Source organism: Garra rufa, chromosome 14, assembly GCF_049309525.1.
Source record: "Garra rufa chromosome 14, GarRuf1.0, whole genome shotgun sequence".
NCBI classification, from domain to species: Eukaryota; Metazoa; Chordata; class Actinopteri; order Cypriniformes; family Cyprinidae; genus Garra; species Garra rufa.
This window is the reverse complement of record NC_133374.1, coordinates 14,318,682-14,339,572: the sequence shown is the minus strand read 5'-3', so window position 1 is coordinate 14,339,572 and position 20,891 is coordinate 14,318,682. Positions and strand designations below refer to the sequence as shown.

At 37.1% G+C, this 20,891-nt stretch overlaps 1 protein-coding gene across 1 annotated transcript in view; it reads right to left on the bottom strand.

Moving 5' to 3' along the window:
* Positions 1-20,891, bottom strand: part of hsph1 (heat shock 105/110 protein 1) — a 46,817-nt gene that overhangs the window by 18,254 nt on the left and 7,672 nt on the right.

Genomic DNA, 20,891 nt, shown 5'->3' with positions numbered 1-20,891 from the left:
TATTTTGATTTGAATGTGGATTTTTGGAAAAATCAGGCTGTAAACAAATGCACACTACTTCTAAGAACAACCAGCTGTTCACACCAAACTTTTTTAACATGAAGAGAATATTCTGAAGATGTTAAATTGCGACCGGATTTTGGATATCTTGAACGGTGTGGACGTGGTGATTTTTTAAAGATATAGTAAAAAATATTTTTATATCTTTAAAGTGCAGCATCCAAACTCTTTAAAACTTTTTTCACACAGAGATCTAATCATTCTGAGCAAGTGCTGGAAATAAAAAATGTATACAAGCTTCTATGAATTAAAGAAAATTTAAAAAATAACTCAGAAACCTGCTGTCACTCTGGTGAATGTCTCTACAGTATGTGTGTGCGTTCAGTCAGGCACAGAGAAGCTCATTATTGCAGGGGGGAGGGGTGAGAGGCAGAGAGGGTGACAGAGTAGAGAGCCATCCTACAGACCATCTTTGAACAAAAAATGCACATACTGTATGTATTGTAATTACATAAATATGTCTGATCTTTGAGAGTCTGATATTTTGAGAAAATATAAAGGGTCACTAAGTCTTTCATTGTTCATTTTTTGCAGTTGTTGTTTTTTATTTATTTTTTACTTAACTGTACCATGAACTTGTCCTATTCAGTCACATAGCAAAAGATTTTAAAAAATACAACTTTTTAGCATGATCAATTTATCTTCATTGATAGACAATATTTACATAGTGTTATTTATTGAATATAAAATCATAATAATAAAAAATTAAGACAAACTTTGACAACAAAACAAACGTTACTGTTATCTCTTCAAAACATCTGAAAACCATAATTTTAAGATCAGTTATATATATATGTATCACCCCGTTAAAATACTCAACTTGATTTTTAAAGATATTTTGAAAGAATGAAGCGTTTATAGAGCACTTTATTGTGTATTGCTGTACACCCACATGAACTGTGTTCATGTTCATGTTAATTCACAGTACATAAACTTTATATGAATACTTTTTTTAGCTTAATATTAATTAACATTAATAAATGCTATTTAATTATTGGTCATGTTAACTGATATAGTTAATTTTAACAAATGAAACTGGATGGCAACATTTTATATTTTGTGTGTATGTGTCTGTGTGTTGATTTTAAAGTGTAACCCTTTCAATTCTGTAAACTTAAAATCCAAACTAGCAGATGGTTACTGTGAATGCATGTGCCAACTGGGCACCGTCTTCCTTATTGATTCTTAGTTATGACAACAATTGATTTTATACAAAAATATATTATACAAAAATTGTACAGATAGGTAACAATGACATTTAAGCAGAAGTGGTGGATATAAAGGAAGCAATAATAACATTGTGCTATCATCATGAATTACATGTTCTTATTTGTAGCATACTGGTTCACAGTTGGCATCTATCTGAAGTCCTTGCATTGATTGCATTTAATTAAATCAACATTATATTTGGTCAGTCTGATCTTGAGGCCTTAGAGATGTTAAATTGTGAAGATCTTGAGTTTTCATTAAAGGGCATGTCCGTGGTGGCCTGACAAAGTTTGATGTTTCTGCATAGACATAGAAGTGGTTATAACTTAGCCTGAAAATGTCTGATCTGCCACAAAATTCACAGGTTTGGTAAGAGTCCTGGCCTGAAGACACCTAAAGACCAATATTCAGATATTATCATAGCGCCACCTGTTGGCAGCAGGATATCTCATATATTTCACTAACTCAAACACACCAAGGTCAATCTGCACCAAACTTCATATGTTTGATAATAGTGCTGGCCTGAACACATCTACATGTCAATAATCAGTTATAGGCATAGCGCCACCAGCTGGCAGCAGCAATTTTGGCACATTTAAATGACTTATGACATATTTTTTCTATATTTACTGTATTAAAAGCATACTGCCCACCGATTGCTGTTTTCCTGAAGCCACCGGTCGGCGGTGAGCCCGGGTGCGAGGGCCCGTTCATCGCTGCTCGCAGCTTTAATTATTATTATTATTATTTTTTTTTCAATGTTTTGGGTGATTTTGGGGCCCTTAACATACACGAAAACTCTTGAAAATTTGCACACACATTGGAACCTGCGGCCATCAGGGCCGGACAGACTTTGACATGGGGGGGTCACCTGGGGGGGGCGTGGCACAGCGTTAAAAATTGCGACTTTTGAGGGACTCTGGAGCGCACACCAATTGATCTACAGTCACCAAAATTCATACACATATAGAACTCATCGGGCCGAACAACTTCCGTGCTCACAGTCCGTGCTTCACCAAACAGGAAGTCAGCTATTCAGGGATGTCTAAAAAGCGCATGCAATGGAATTTGAAATACTCCTCCTAGACCTTCCAACCGATGGCCACCAAACTCGGTCAGCATGATCTCAAGACATTGGGGACGCAAAATTGCCAGGGGATTTTTGATATCTCGAACGGTTTGGCCGTGGCGGGGCGACAAAGTTATGGCGAGAAATGAGAAACAGGAAGTGTCTAATTACTTTAACACACTTTGTCTGATTTTGACCAAACATCAGCAGTTTGTTCATCTTATGATGCCGATCACAGAGATGTGACTATTAGGAGTCAAAGTTATAGCGCCACCAACTGGCAACACAAAGCGCAACGTTTTCTAAATGCTTTTAAATCAACCTCTTAATTTTACTCAATTTGCTTCAAACTTCATCTCAATAATGTTGAAACACGGCCAATGAGAATCTGTGAATTGCCTTATCGATAACTTTTATCATGTTGCCATGGCAACGTGTCAAACTTTAACTTTAGCTTTTTGTGTTTTGAAGCCACTTAAAATACTCAGAATTTCATGAAACTTCACACACACATCTGTATTAATGATATTAAGACACTGATAAAAGCCCATAAATGGGCGTGGAGCAGGCGCTCCATAGCGCCACCTTTTGACAAAAGTTGGGGGTTTAGTTTGTCCTACAGTCACCAAACTCGGTACATATATTGATCTCATCAAGCCAGAAACATTTCTAATTTACACCCATTAGCTACGATCAACAGGAAGTCGGCTATTTTGATTTGAATGTGGATATTTGGAAAAATCAGGCTGTGGAATTTTATATACTTCTCTCAGGAAAACCAACCAATTCACACCAAACTTTTTTGACATGTTGCCAACATTCTGAAGATTCTAAATTGCGAGCAGATTTAGGATATCTTGAACGGTGTTGATGTGGTGATTGATTGAAATCGGAAGTAAAACAAGAAAGCCGTAATTTTATTATATCTTTAAAGTGCAGCATCCAAAGTCTTTGAAACTTTTTTCATACAGACTACTAGTCATTCTGATCAGACACCGTTCATTTCATAATTATACAAAGATCTATGAATTAATGAAAATTAAAAAACAAATCTGATCCCTCTCTGCTCTGCACTTATGTGTGTGCGTGGTAAGTGGGTGTGTGTTTGTTGAGTGTTAGGGTGAGAGTGGGGAGGGGGGATGGATGGAAAGAGAGAGTCAGAGAGGAGGAGATAGAAGGGAATATTTAAACTCTTGGTTGTTTATTCATTAGGATGTGAATTAGGGCTGGGTATTGTGACCAATTTGGCAATTCGATTCGATTGTTATTTTTATGGTTTCGATTCATTTATATTCGATTCGATATCGATTAGCTATCAATATTTCATTTAAAATGTTAGTTTTGCAGACATGGGATCACTATTTTGATCTAAATCCTGGTAACTTAAAACTCCCCTACTTAAGTTTATTACTGAAATACACATCTACATTAATAATAGGGTGCACACAGTTGTTTATTTTAAACAACTTTTATTTTAAATGAATACTGTAACAAGAAGTCATAAATATGTGCATCCAATGTACACCATGCAAACAAACTGCAAAATGCACATTACTGTAAAAAAAATAAAAAGACTAAATGTGCAACAGTGAAATCTATTAAGAACTTCAAACATGTTTAAGAAATATATATATTTTTTAATTCAAATCAGGCCCATCATAAAGCCCTTGTCTGCATATACAAAACATTCTAACTGTCCATAAAACTAACAGATCTTAACTAAAGCCTAATATTTTTTGATCACCAGATTTTTTTTTGCAAAAAATTTACACCCATTAGCTACGACTAACATGGAAGTCAGCTATTTTGATTTGAATGTGGATTTTTGGAAAAATATAGCTGAATAAATTCATATCACTCATAGCAGAATCAGACAGTGCACACCAAACTTTGTCAACATGATGCCAAGATACTGAAGATGTTAAAATGTGAACGGCTTTGGGATATCTTGAACGGTGTTGATGTGGTGATTTATGAAAGTAACAGTAAAAAAGATGGAGAGTTATTTCCATATATCTTTAAATTGCATTATTCTAACTCATCAAAACTTTTTACATATAAAGAACAAGAAATTCTTAGGAAATACGTGTAGTTTCAAAATGTTATCATGCTCAGAGGCCCCAAAAACATTAAAAGTGTCATATAAATTGTCAGATTAAAGCTCTAATACCAGGGATGAACACTAGAGGTCCTCATAAGATAAGGAATCGTTTGAACAATAATGCTATTTAGCTCATTCTCAGTGTATAAGAATGAAAATAATCAATAGAATCAGTTGATATATAATGTACTGTCAGTGTACTTTTACATAATTATTGTGTATAGGTGCTTAAAGAGCATTAAAATCTTTTTTTAATCTTTTAAGGAAAAATTATATGATTTATATACATATATACAATCTCACTGATAGAATAAAAAATCTTATAAGGATGACACTATACTGCTCAGTTCACTTAATTAGAATGAGAAACAAATACATCAACTAAGTTAATATGTATTTATTTTTAATATATTTGTTTATAATTATTTCACAGATGCTTTTAGATCATTAAAATAATATTTAAAAATGGTTGTAGATCATAAAACATGGTAACTATTTAAAATAGGGTCTCTTTTGTTAACAATGGTTAATAAACTAACACACGAACGAACAACGAACAATATGTTTGTACTCGATTTTCTTCAAACTTCATCAGAATGATGTAAAAACACGGCCGATGAGAGTCTGTAAAGGCGTCCCTGATGCATCAAATGCTGTTGCCATGGCAAATAAATGAAAATACAAAACACATTCAAATATTTGTTTCCTGTGTTTTTGAGGCAGATAGCGTGCCTAGAATTTCATTTTCCATTTTCAATTTTCAATTTTCAATTATTTATTATATATTTAAAGTGCAGCATCCTAACTCTTTGAAACTTTTTTCATACAAATAACTATTCATTCTGATCAAACACAGTTCATTTCATAATTATACAAAACTCCACGAATGAAAGAAAATTAAAAAACAAATCTGATCTCACTCTGCTCTGCACTCTATGTTTGTGTTTGTGTGGTAAGTGGCTGAGTGTAAGGAGGGGGGATGGGTGGTAAGAGAAAGAGTCAGACAGGAGGAGAGACAGTTAGGGTTAGTCCAAAGGGTTACTGTGAATGCATGTGCCAACTGGGCACCGTTTTCCTGATGCTATCGGGATGGCGACTGCCAGACGGCGAGGGCCCGGTCAACGCTGCTTGCAGCTTTAATTAGGGCCCGAGCCCAAAAGGGCGAAGGCCCTATTGTTCTTCTAAGGGTTATTATTTTTTTTTTTTTTTTTTTTTTTTTTTTTTTTCTTTTTTTCAACCTTCCGGGCACTTTTGGGGGCCTTAACATACTCAAAAACTCTTGAAAATTTGCACACACGTCGGAATCTGCGGCCATCAGGACGCCACAGAGGCTGGGACCCGGGCGTGGTTCAGGGCCTCTACAGCGCCCCCTGGAACACAGTTTGAAAACTTGATGTACTGCGCACACATACTTGCATGTATTGATATGAAACTCGGTACACATATAGATCTCACTGAGCCAAACAACTTTTGTACTCTATGTCATAGGCTCCACCTGACAGGAAGTGAGATATTTAGGGCTGTTTAAAAAGCGCATGCTCTGGAATTTAACGTACTCCTCCCAGGAATTCCATGGGATTGTCACCAAACTCGGTCAGCATGATCTCAAGACATTGGGGACGCTAAATTGCGAGGAGATTTTTGATATCTCGAACGGTTTGGCCGTGGCAAGGCGACAAAGTTATGGCGAGAAATGAGAAACAGGAAGTGTCTAATAACTGTTGACCACATTGCCTGATTCTGATGAAACTTCACCAGTTTGTTCGTTGTATGATGCCGATTCCATAAATGTGACTATTATGAGTCAAAGTTATAGCGCCACCAACTGGCAGCAGGAAGTGTGTCATTTTCAAAATGCTTTGATATCAGCCTCTTAATTTTACTCGATTTTCTTTAAACTTCATCAAAATCATGTCAAAACACGGCCGATAAGAATATGTAAAGGGGTCGATGATAAATCGAATGCTGTTGCCATGGCAACATGTCAAACTTTAAAATTAGATTCCTGTCTTTTCGAGGCAGATAACATGCTTAGAATTTCATGAAACTCAACACACACATCAATATTTATGATAGTTAGACACTGGCAAAAGGTCATAAATGGGCGTGGAGCAGGCACTCTATAGCGCCATCTTTTGACAAAAGTTGGGGGGTTAGTTTTTCCTACAGTCACTAAACTCTGTACATATATTAATCTCATCAATTTGGACAACTTTCTAAATCAAACTCATTAGCTGAGACCAACAGGAAGCCGGCTATTTTGATTTGAATGTGGATTTTTGGAAAAATCAGGCTGTAAACAAATGCACACTACTTCTAAGAACAACCAGCTGTTCACACCAAACTTTTTTAACATGAAGAGAATATTCTGAAGATGTTAAATTGCGACCGGATTTTGGATATCTTGAACGGTGTGGACGTGGTGATTTTTTAAAGATATAGTAAAAAATATTTTTATATCTTTAAAGTGCAGCATCCAAAATCTTTAAAACTTTTTTCACACAGAGATCTAATCATTCTGAGCAAGTGCTGGAAATAAAAAATGTATACAAGCTTCTATGAATTAAAGAAAATTTAAAAAAGAACTCAGAAACCTGCTGTCACTCTGGTGAATGTCTCTACAGTATGTGTGTGCGTTCAGTCAGGCACAGAGAAGCTCATTATTGCAGGGGGGAGGGGTGAGAGGCAGAGAGGGTGACAGAGTAGAGAGCCATCCTACAGACCATCTTTGAACAAAATGCACATACTGTATGTAGTGTAATTACATAAATATGTCTGATCTTTGAGAGTCTGATATTTTGAGAAAATATAAAGGGTCACTAAGTCTTTCATTGTTCATTTTTTGCAGTTGTTGTTTTTTATTTATTTTTTACTTAACTGTACCATGAACTTGTCCTATTCAGTCACATAGCAAAAGATTTTAAAAAATACAACTTTTTAGCATGATCAATTTATCTTCATTGATAGACAATATTTACATAGTGTTATTTATTGAATATAAAATCATAATAATAAAAAATTAAGACAAACTTTGACAACAAAACAAACTTTACTGTTATCTCTTCAAAACATCTGAAAACCATAATTTTAAGATCAGTTATAAATATATATATCACCCCGTTAAAATACTCAACTTGATTTTTAAAGATATTTTGAAAGAATGAAGAGTTTATAGAGCACTTTATTGTGTATTGCTGTACACCCACATGAACTGTGTTCATGTTCATGCTAATTCACAGTACATAAACTATATATGAATACTTTTTTTTAGCTTAATATTAATTAACATTAATAAATGCTATTTATTTATTGGTCATGTTAACTAATATAGTTAATGCTAACAAATAAAACTGAATGGCAACATTTTATATTTTGTGTGTATGTGTCTGTGTGTTGATTTTAAAGTCTAACCCTTTCAATTCTGTAAACTTTAAATCCAAACTAGCAGAGGGTTACTTTGAATGCATGTGCCAAGTGGGCACCGTCTTCATTATTGATTCTTAGTAATGTAGCGCTTAAGAGTGATGTCTTATAACAGGAGTCACCAGCAAAGCAATATCCACACAAAAATTGTACAGATAGGTAACGATGACATTTCAGCAGAAGTGGTGGACGTAAAGCAAGCAATAATAACATTTTGTTATCATGAATCTTGTTCTTACTTGTTAGCAGCAGGATATATCATATCTTTCACTAACTCAAACATACCAAGGTCAATCTGCACCAAACTTCATATGTTTGATAATAGTGCTGGCCTGAACACATCTACATGCCAATAATTAGTTACAAGCATAGCGCCACCATCTGGCAGCGGCAAGTTTGGCACATTTAAATGACTAATGACTTTTTTCTATATTTACTGTATTAAAAGCATACTGCCCACCGTTTGCTGATTTCCTGAAGCCACCGGTCGGCGGTGAGCCCAGGTGCGAGGGCCCGTTCATCGCTGCTCGCAGCTTTAATTATTAGGGCCCGAGCCCAAAAGGGCGAAGGCCCTATTGTTCTTCTAAGGATTCTTATTAGGGCCCGAGCCCAAAAGGGCGAAGGCCCTATTGTTTTTCTAAGGATTATTATTATTATTATTATTATTATTATTTTTTTTTCAATGTTTTGGGGGATTTCGGGGGCCTTAACATACACGAAAACTCTTGAAACTTTGCACACACATTGGAACCTGCGGCCATCAGGGCCGGACAGACTTTGACATGGGGGGGTCACCTGGGGGGGGCATGGCACAGCGTTAAAAATTGCGACTTTTGAAGGGCTCTGGAGCGCACAACGGTTGATCTACAGTCACCAAAATTCATACACATATAGACCTCATCGGGCCGAACAAATTTCACACTCATAGTCCGTGCTTCGCCAAACAGGAAGTCGGCTATTCAGGGATGTCTAAAAAGTGTATGCAATGGAATTTGAAATACTCCTACTAGGCCTTTCCACCGATGGCCACCAAACCCGGTCAGCATGATCTCAAGACATTGGGGACGCAAAATTGCCAGGGGATTTTTGATATCTCGAACGGTTTGACCGTGACGGGGCGACAAATTTATGGCGAGAAATGAGAAACAGGAAGTGCCTAATAACTTTGACATACTTTGTCTGATTTTGACCAAACTTCAGCAGTTTGTTCATCGTCTGATGCCGATCACAGAGATGTGACTATTATGAGTCAAAGTTATAGCGCCACCAACTGGCAGCAGAAAGCGTGACGTTTTTGAAACGCTTTAAACTCAGCCTCTTAATTTTACTCAATTTGCTTCAAACTTCATCACAATAATGTCAAAACACGACCGATAAGAATCTGTGAAGGGCGTTATCCATAACTTTTATCATGTTGCCATGGCAACGTGTCAAACTTTAACTTTAGTTTTTTGTGTTTTTGAGCCACTTAAAATGCTTAGAATTTCATGAAACTCAACACACACATCTGTATTAATGACAGTTAAACACTGATAAAAGCCCATAAATGGGCGTGGAGCAGGCGCTCCATAGCGCCACCTTTTGACAAAAGTTGGGGGGTTACTTTGTCCTACAGTCACCAAACTCGGTACATATATTGGACTCATCAAGCCGGACAACTTTCTAATTTACACCCATTAGCTACGACCAACAGGAAGTCAGCTATTTTTATTTAAATATGGATTTTTGGAAAAATCAAGCTGTGGAATTTGAAATACTCCTCCTAGACCTTTCCACCGATGGCCACCAAACTCGGTCAGCATGATCTCAAGATATTGGGAATGCAAAATTGCCAGGGGATTTTTGCTATCTCGAACGGTTTGGCCGTGGCAGGGCGACAAATTATGGCGAGAAATGAGAAACAGGAAATGTCTAATAATTTTGACACACTTTAGCTGATTTTGACCAAACTTAAGCAGTTTGTTCGTCGTATGATACCGATCACAGAGATGTGACTATTATGAGTCAAAGTTATAGCGCCACCAACTGGCAGCAGGAAGTGTGTTGCTTGCAAAACACTTTTAAATCAACCTCTTTATTTTACTCAATTTGCTTCAAACTTCATCAGAATAATATCAAAACACGGCCGATGAGAATCTGTGAAGGGGTCCTTGATACATCAAATGCTGTTGCCATGGCAACATGTCAAACTTTAACATTTGTTTCCTGTGTTTTTAAATATAGCTGTGAATAAATTCATATCACTCATAGCAGAATCAGACAGTTCACAGCAAACTTTGTCAACATGATGCCAAGATACTGAAGATGTTAAATTGTGAACGGCTTTGGGACATCTTGAACGGTGTTGATGTGGTGATTTATGAAAGTAACAATAAAAAAGATGAAGAGTTATTTTCATATATCTTTAAATTGCATTATTCTTACTCATCAAAACTTTTTACATATAAACAACAAGAAATTCTTAGGAAATACGTGTAGTTTCAAAATGTTATCATGCTCAGAGGCCCCAAAAACATTAAAAGTGTCACATAAATTTGTCAGATTAAAGCTCTAATACCAGGGATGAACACTAGAGGTCCTCATAAGATAAGGAATCGTTTGACCTCTAATGCTATTTAGCTCATTCTCAGTGTATAAGAATGAAAATAATCCATATAATCAGTTGATATAGACTGTACTGTCAGTGTACTTTTACATAATTATTTTGTATAGGTGCTTAAAGAGCATTAAAATCTTTTTTTAATCTTTTAAGGAAAAATTATATGATTTATATACATATATACAATCTCACTGATAGAATAAAAAATCTTATAAGTATGACACTATACTGCTCAGTTCACTTAATTAGAATGAGAAACAAATACATCAACTAAGTTAATATGTATTTATTTTTAATATATTTGTTTATAATTATTTCACAGATGCTTATAGATCATAAATAATAATAAATAATATTAAAAAATGGATGTAGATCATAAAACATGGTAACTATTTAAAATAGGGTCTCTTTTGTTAACATTAGTTAATGAACTAACACAAGAACGAACAACGAACAATATATTTGTACTCGATTTTCTTCAAACTTCATCAGAATGATGTAAAAACACGGCCGATGAGAGTCTGTAAAGGCGTCCCTGATGCATCAAATGCTGTTGCCATGGCAAATAAATAAAAATACAAAATACATTCAAATATTTGTTTCCTGTGTTTTTGAGGCAGATAGCATGCCTAGAATTTCATTTTCCATTTTCAATTTTCAATGATTTATTATATATTTAAAGTGCAGCATCCTAACTCTTTGAAACTTTTTTCATACAAATAACTATTCATTCTGATTAAACACAGTTCATTTCATAATTATACAAAACTCCACGAATGAAAGAAAATTAAAAAACAAATCTGATCTCACTCTGCTCTGCACTCTATGTGTGTGTTTGTGTGGTAAGTGGCTGAGTGTAAGGAGGTGGGATGGGTGGTAAGAGAAAGAGTCAGACAGGAGGAGAGACAGTTAGGGTTAGTCCAAAGGGTTATTGTGAATGCATGTGCCAACTGGGCACCGTTTTCCAGATGCTATCAGTATGGCGACTGCCAGACGGCGAGGGCCCGGTCAACGCTGCTTGCAGCTTTAATTTGTTTTTTTTTTTTTTTTTATTTTTATTTTTTTTCAACCGTTGGGGCACTTTTGGGGGCCTTAACATACTCAAAAACTCTTGAAAATTTGCACACACGTCGGAATCTGCCGTCGTCCGGACGCCACAGAGGCTGGGACCCGGGCGTGGTTCAGGGCCTCTACAGCGCCCCCTGGAACACAGTTTGAAAACTTGATGTACTGCGCACACATACTTGCACGTACTCATATGAAACTCGGTACACATATAGAACTCATCGAGCTGAACAACTTTTGTACTCTATGTCATGGGCTCCACGCAACAGGAAGTGAGATATTTAGGGCTGTTTAAAAAGCGCATGCTCTGGAATTTAACGTACTCCTCCCAGGAATTCCATGGGATTGTCACCAAACTCGGTCAGCATGATCTCAAGACATTGGGGACGCTAAATTGCGAGGAGATTTTTGATATCTCGAACGGTTTGGCCGTGGCAAGGCGACAAAGTTATGGCGAGAAATGAGAAACAGGAAGTGTCTAATAACTGTTGCACACATTGCCTGATTCTGATGAAACTTCACCAGTTTGTTCCTTGTATGATGCCGATTCCATAAATGTGACTATTATGAGTCAAAGTTATAGCGCCACCAACTGGCAGCAGGAAACGTGTCATTTTCAAAATGCTTTGAAATCAGCCTCTTAATTTTACTCGATTTTCTTTAAACTTCATCAAAATCATGTCAAAACACGGCCGATAAGAATATGTAAAGGGGTCGATGATAAATCAAATGCTGTTGCCATGGCAACGTGTCAAACTTTAAAATTACATTCCTGTCTTTTCGAGGCAGATAACATGCTTAGAATTTCATGAAACTCAACACACACATCAATATTAATGATAGTTAGACACTGGCAAAAGGTCATAAATGGGCGTGGAGCAGGCACTCTATAGCGCCATCTTTTGACAAAAGTTGGGGGGTTAGTTTTTCCTACAGTCACCAAACTCTGTACATATATTGTTCTCATCAATCTGGACAACTTTCTAAATCAAACTCATTAGCTAAGACCAACAGAAAGCCGGCTATTTTGATTTGAAGGTGGATTTTTTGAAAAATCAGGTAGTAAACAAATTCACACTACTCCTAAGAACAACCAGCTGTTCACACCAAACTTTTTTAACATGAAGAGAAGATTCTGAAGATGTTAAATTGCGAGCGGATTTGGGATATCTCGAACGGTGTTGACGTGGTGATTTTTTAAAGATGTAGTAAAAAACATAACCCTAATTTTTTATATCTTTAAAGTGCAGCATCCAAACTCTTTAAAACTTTTTTCACACAGAGATCTAATCATTCTGAGCAAGTGCTGGAAATATTAATTTTATACAAGCTTCAATGAATTAAAGAAAATTAAAAAAATAACTCAGAAACCTGCTGTCACTCTGGTGAATGTCTCTACAGTATGTGTGTGCGTTCAGTCAGGCACAGAGAAGCTCATTATTGCAGGGGGGAGGGGTGAGAGGCAGAGAGGGTGACAGAGTAGAGAGCCATCCTACAGACCATCTTTGAACAAAAAATGCACATATGTAGTGTAATTACATAAATATGTCTGATCTTTGAGAGTCTGATATTTTGAGAAAATATAAAGGGTCACTAAGTCTTTCATTGTTCGTATTTTGCAGTTGTTGTTTTTTATTTATTTTTTACTTAACTGTACCATGAACTTGTCCTATTCAGTCACATAGCAAAAGATTTAAAAAAATACAACTTTTTAGCATGATCAATTTATCTTCATTGATAGACAATATTTACATAGTGTTATTTATTGAATATAAAATAATAATAATAAAAAATTAAGACAAACTTTGACAACAAAACAAACGTTACTGTTATCTCTTCAAAACATCTGAAAACCATAATTTTAAGAACAGTTATAAATATATATATCACCCCGTTAAAATACTCAACTTGATTTTTAAAGATATTTTGAAAGAATGAAGCGTTTATAGAGCACTTTATTGTGTATTGCTGTACACCCACATGAACTGTGTTCATGTTCATGTTAATTCACTGTACATAAACTTTATATGAATACTTTTTTTAGCTTAATATTAATTAACATTAATAAATGCTATTTATTTATTGGTCATGTTAACTGATATAGTTAATTTTAACAAATGAAACTGGATGGCAACATTTTATATTTTGTGTGTATGTGTCTGTGTGTTGATTTTAAAGTGTAACCCTTTCAATTCTGTAAACTTAAAATCCAAACTAGCAGATGGTTACTGTGAATGCATGTGCCAACTGGGCACCGTCTTCCTTATTGATTCTTAGTTATGACAACAATTGATTTTATACAAAAATATATTATACAAAAATTGTACAGATAGGTAACAATGACATTTAAGCAGAAGTGGTGGATATAAAGGAAGCAATAATAACATTTTGCTATTATCATGAATTACATGTTCTTATTTGTAGCATACTGGTTCACAGATGGCATCTATCTGAAGTCCTTGCATTGATTGCATTTAATTAAATCAACATTATATTTGGTCAGTCTGATCTTGAGGCCTTAGAGATGTTAAATTGTGAAGATCTTGAGTTTTCATTAAAGGGCATGTCCGTGGTGGCCTGACAAAGTTTGATGTTTCTGCATAGACATAGAAGTGGTTATAACTTAGCCTGAAACTGTCTGATCTGCCACAAAATTCACAGGTTTGGTAAGAGTCCTGGCCTGAAGACACCTAAAGACCAATATTCAGATATTATCATAGCGCCACCTGTTGGCAGCAGGATATCTCATATATTTCACTAACTCAAACATACCAAGGTCAATCTGCACCAAACTTCATATGTTTGATAATAGTGCTGGCCTGAACACATCTACATGCCAATAATCAGTTAAAGGCATAGCGCCACCAGCTGGCAGCGGCAAGTTTGGCACATTTAAATGACTTATGACATATTTTTTCTATATTTACTGTATTAAAAGCATACTGCCCACCGTTTGCTGTTTTCCTGAAGCCACCGGTCGGCGGTGAGCCCGGGTGCGAGGGCCCGTTCATCGCTGCTCGCAGCTTTAATTATTATTAGGGCCCGAGCACCGATGGTGTGAGGACCCTATTGGATCTGCTTCGTTTATTATTATTAGGGCCCGAGCACTACAGTGCGAGGACCCTATTGGAATTGCTCCGTTTATTATTATTCTTCTTCTTCTTCTTCTTCTCCAAAATGAAAAGTCTTTTTGAGGGCCTAAACATGCCCGAAAACTCACGAAACTTTGCACACGCATCAGACCTGGCGAAAATTTACATCTGATATCGTTTTCAAAAGTGGGTGTGGCAAAATGGCTCGATAGCGCCACCTATAAAATTTCAACGGAGTGCCCCTCGAGCTACGTTTCACGTACATGTACGAAACTCGGTACACATATGTAACACACCAATACCTACAAAAAAGTCTCCTGGTGCAACATCCGAAACCCAACAGGAAGTCCGTTATATTGAATTTCCTGTACGATTTTTGTGCAGTTTTTGCCATTTTCAGGCCTCATACTTTAACGAACTCCTCCTACAGTTTTTATCCGATCATCTTCAAATTTGCTGAGTGTCATCATAAGGCCTTTGCGATGTTAAATTGCGAAGCTTTAGAGTTTTCGTCGAAGGGCGTGTCCGTGGCGGCCGGAGAAACTTTGATGTTTCGCCATGAAAAAGGAAGTTGCTATAACTCAGGCATACGATGTCCGATCTGCCTCAAACTTCACATGTTTGATGACAGTCCGGTCCTGAACACACATCAGTGCCCATATTCAGTTATAGTCATGGCGCCACCTGCTGACAACAGGAAATGACATGTTTAACACTGTTACGGACTCCTAGAAACATATTGAAAAGCGTTAACAAGTCTTAAATAGGCTAGCAACATGCTACAAACATGCTAAAACATGCTAGCAGCACTTAGCTAACAGCTAAAGCATGCTATTAATACAAATACAAAAGGAAATTGCTGTAACTCATGTATATAATGTTGAATCTGACCCAAACTTAATTTTCAACATGCTACAAAAATAATAAAGCATGCTAGCAACACTTAGCTAATATGCTAAAGCATGCTAATAATACAATGAAACAGGAAGTTACTCTAACTCAGGCATACAATGTCCAATCAGCCCCAAACTTAACATGTTTGATAAGAATCCTGGCCTAAACACACGCCCATGCCCGTATTCAGTTATAGTTATAGCGCCACCTACTGTCAACAGGAAGTGACATGTTTAACACTGTGACACACTATTAGCAACACACTAAAAAAGCCATTGAGTGCTAAACTAGTTTAAAACGTACTCAAACATGCTAGCAACACTTACTTAGTGCTAAAGCATGTTGTTAAAGACATAAAACAGGAAGTTACTGTAACTCAGACATGCAATGTCCAATCAGCCCCAAACTTCACGTTTGATAAGAGTCCTGGCCTGAAGATATATACATGCCCATATTCAGTTATAGTCACAGCGCCACCTGCTGACAACAGGAAGTGACGTTTAATGGTGTTACGGACTCCTAGCAACATAATAAAAAGCGTCAGCAAGTTTTAAATAGGCTAGCATCATGCTAGAATCATGTTAAAACATGCTAGCAACACTTAGCTGAGAGCTAAAGCATGATATTAATACAAAGAAAAATAAGTGTAACTCATGCATACAATGTCCAATCTGACCCAAGCTTAATATGTTTGATAAGAGTCCTGGTCTGAACACAAGCCCATGCCCATATTCAGTTATAGTCATAGTGCCACCTGCTGGCAACAGGAAGTCACATGTTTAATACTGTTGTGGATGCCCAGCAACATTTTAAAAATATCAACAAGTGTTAAATAGGGTAGCAACATGCTAGAAACATGTTAGCAATATTTAGCTAAGTGCTAAAGCATACTCTTAATGCAATGAAACAGGAAGTTACTGTAACTCAGGCATGCAATGTCCAATCAGCCCCAAACTTAATATGTTTGATAAGAGTCTTGGCCTGAATACATTTACATGCCAATATTTAGTTATAGTCATAGCGCCACCAGCTGGCAACAGCAAATTACTTGTTTTACACTAACTTAAGCATGCAATGTACAATTTGCACCAAACTTGACATGTTTGCCAATAGTCCTGGCCTGAAGACATCTAAAAGCCAATATTTTGTAATAGCGCCACCTGTTGGCAGCAGGATATGTCATGACTTACACTCAAGCATGCCATGTTCAAGCTTCACCAAACTTCATATGTTTGATAAAAGCACTGGCCTGAACACATCTGCATGCCAATATTCAGTTATAGGCATAGCGCCACCAGCTGGCAGAAGGAAGATTGGCACATATCAATGACTTTGACATATTCCTCCTACATTTTCTGTGTTAATAGCATTGTGCCCACCATTCGCCACCGATCGGCGGTGAGCCCGAGTGCGAGGGCCCTACCATCGCTGCTTGCAGCTTTAATTATTATTATTATTATTATTCTTCTCCAAAATGAATCGCATTTTTGAGGGCTTAGACATACCCAAAAACTCATGAAACTTCGCACACACATCAGACCTGGCGAAAATTTACGTCTGATATGGGTTGCAGAAGTGGGTGTGGCAAAATGGCTCGATAGCGCCACCTTTACACGTTCCGCGGTGTGCGCTTTCAGTTGTGATTCACGTACATGCACGAAAATCGGTACACACATCTAGCTCACCAATACCTACAAAAAAGCCTCTTGGAGCAAAATTTGACACCCAACAGGAAGTCGGTTATTTTTAATTTTCTTAGCAAAATTTGTGTAATTTTTGCCATTTTCAGGCGTCATACTTGAACGAACTCCTCCTAGAGATTTATTCGGATCAACGGCAAATTTGGTGAGTCTAATCTAAAGCCCTTTGTGAAGTTAAATTGCGAAGATCTAGAGTTTTCATCGGAGGGCGTGTCCGTGGCGGCCTGGCAAATTTCGATGCTTCGCCATGAAAAAGGAAGTTGCTATAACTCAGGCATAAAATGCCCGATCTGCCCCAAACTTCACATGTGTGATAACACTCCTGACCTGATGACATCTACATGCCCATATTCAGTTATAGTCATAGCGCCACCTGCTGGCACCAGGAAGTGTCATGCTGTACTCTGCAACAAACTCCTCCTAGAGATTTATACAGATCAACACCAAAATCGGTCAGTCTAATCAAAAGGCTTTAGTGTTGTTAAATTGCGAAGATCTTGAGTTTTCGTTGAAGGGCGTGTCCGTGGCGGCCTGACAAATTTCGAGGTCTCGCCATGGATATAAAACTTGTTATAACTCAGCCATATAATGTCCGATTTGCCTCAAACTTCACATGTTCGATAAGAGTCCTGGCCTGAACAAATCTGAAGGCCAATATTCTATTATAATCACAGCGCCACCTGTTGGCAACAGGAAATGACTTGTAGCAAACTCCTCCTAGAGATTTAATGATATCAACTTTATATTTGCTCAGTCTGATCTAGAGGCCTTGGAGATGTTAAATTGCGAAGATCTTGAGTTTTCGTTAAAGGGCGTGTCTGTGGCGGCGTGACAAAGTTTGATGTTTCGCCATGGACATAGAAGTTGTCATAACTCAGCCATAAAATGTCCGATCTGCCTCAAACTTCACAGGTTTGGTAAGAGTCCTGGCCTGAAGATACCTAAAGGCCAATATTCAGATATTATCATAGCGCCACCTGTTGGCAGCAGGATATATCATATCTTTCACTAACTCAAACAAACCAAGGTCAATCTGCACCAAACTTCATATGTTTGATGAAAGTGCCGGCCTGAACACATCTACATGCCAATAATCAGTTATAGGCATAGCGCCACCAGCTGGCAGCAGGAAATTTGGCACATTTAAGTGACTTTGACATATTTCTCCTATTTTTACTGTATTAAAAGCATACTACCCACCATTTGCTGTGTTCCTAAAGCCACCGGTCGGCGGTGAGCCCGTGTGCGAGGGCCCGTTCATCGCTGCTTGCAGCTTTAATTATTATTATTCTCCAAAATGAATCGCATTTTTGAGGGCTTAGACATACCCGAAAACTCATGAAACTTCGCACACACATGAGACCTGGCGAAAATTTACGTCTGATATGGGTTGCAGAAGTGGGTGTGGCAAAATGGCTCGATAGCGCCACCTTTACACGTTCCGCGGTGTGCGCATTCAGCTGTGATTATCGTACATGCACAAAAATCGGTACACACATGTAGCACACCAATACCTACAAAAAAGCCTCTTGAGATAAAATCCGAAACCCAACAGGAAGTCGGTTATTATTAATTTTCTCAGCAAAATTTGTGTCATTTTTGCCATTTTCAGGTGTCATACTTGAACGAACTCCTCCTAGAGATTTATTCCGATCAACACCAAATTTGGTGAGTCTAATCTAAAGCCCTTTGTGACGTTAAATTGTGAAGATCTAGAGTTTTCATCGGAGGGCGTGTCCGTGGCGGCCTCGCAAATTTCGATGTTTCGCCATGAAAAAGGAAGTTGCTATAACTTAGGCATAAAATGTCCGATCTGTCCCAAACTTCACATGTGTGATAACACTCCTGACCTGATGACATCTACATGCCCATATTCAGTTATAGTCATAGCGCCACCTGCTGGCAACAGGAAGTGTCATGCTGTACTCTACAACCAACTCCTCCTAGAGATTTATACAGATCAACACCAAAATCGGTCAGTCTAATATAAAGGCCTTAGCGATGTTAAATTGTGAAGATCTTGAGTTTTCGGTAAAGGGCGTGTCCGTGGCGGCCTGACAAATTTCGAGGTCTCGCCATGGATATAAAACTTGTTATAACTCAGCCATAAAATGTCCGATTTGCCTCAAACTTCACATATTCGATAAGAGTCCTGGCCTGAACACATCTGAAGGCCAATATTCTATTATAATCACAGCGCCACCTGTTGGCAACAGGAAATGACTTGTATCAAACTCCTCCTAGAGATTTAATGATATCAACATTATATTTGGTCAGTCTGATCTAGAGGCCTTAGAGATGTTAAATTGCGAAGATCTTGAGTTTTCGTTAAAGGGCGTGTCCGTGGCGGCGTGACAAAGTTTGATGATTCGCCATGGACATAGAAGTTGTTATAACTCAGCCATAAAATGTCCGATCTGCCTCAAACTTCACAGGTTTGGTAAGAGTCCTGGCCTGAAGACACCTAAAGGCCAATATTCAGATATTATCATAGCGCCACCTGTTGGCAGCAGGATATATCATATCTTTCACTAACTCAAACATACCATGTTCAATCTGCACCAAACTTCATATGTTTGATGAAAGTGGTGGCCTGAACACATCTACATGCCAATAATCAGTTATAGGCATAGCGCCACCAGCTGGCAGCAGGAAATTTGGCACATTTAAGTGACTTTGACATATTTCTCCTATTTTTACTGTATTAAAAGCATACTACCCACCGTTTGCTGTTTTCCTAAAGCCACCGGTCGGCGGTGAGCCCGTGTGCGAGGGCCCGTTCATCGCTGCTTGCAGCTTTAATATAAACTTGGAATTGCTTTTTTTTTTTTTTTTTTTTTGCAATTACGAGTCTTTATCTCACAGTTCTGACTTTTTTCTTGCAATTATGACTTTTTCTCTGAATTTTGAGGTATAAACTCACAACTGCGAGTTATAAAGTCCAATTACATAGTCTACATGTTTACATCAGTTTCCATTTCACAATTCTGACTTAACTCGCAATCGTGAGTTAGAAACTCAGAATTGCAAGTTCTGAGAAAAAATGTAATTCTGAGAAAGAAAAATCTATTGTGAAATATAAATGAACATTTCGGAGGAAAAATCTCTGAATTGACTTTATTTCTCAAAATTTCCACTTTATTTCTTGGAATTGCGAGTTTAAATCTCCGAATTTTGAGTTTATAACTCACAATCGTGAGTTTATATCTTACAATTCTAAGAAAAAAAAGTCATAATCGCAATTATCTTTTTTATTTAGTGGCAGAAACAGGCTTCCATAAGTTATAGTCCCTATATAGCAGTTCTTTAAAAAAAATGTTTGTGGTATTAATGTGTATAAAACTAAGTTCTATTGACTGTTTTTCTTGACATTTACTTAGACTTTTTACTTTTACAAAAACAATAGTATAATATATAACTAATTACTTGCTAATTACTAAGTAATATCTGAGAATGAAAAATAAATATAACCAAAACATGGTTTGCCGCGTATATTACAGAATCTTACTATATTAATTTGAAGCTGTTTTGTCCTAGTTATAGTTCTTATATAGCAGTCATTATTTAAATATTATGTTTAAGGTACAATATATGTAAAATAAGTAGTGCTGGGCAATGATTAATCACATCCAAAATCTATTTTATGTGCATAATATATGTGTGTGTACTGTACATGTTT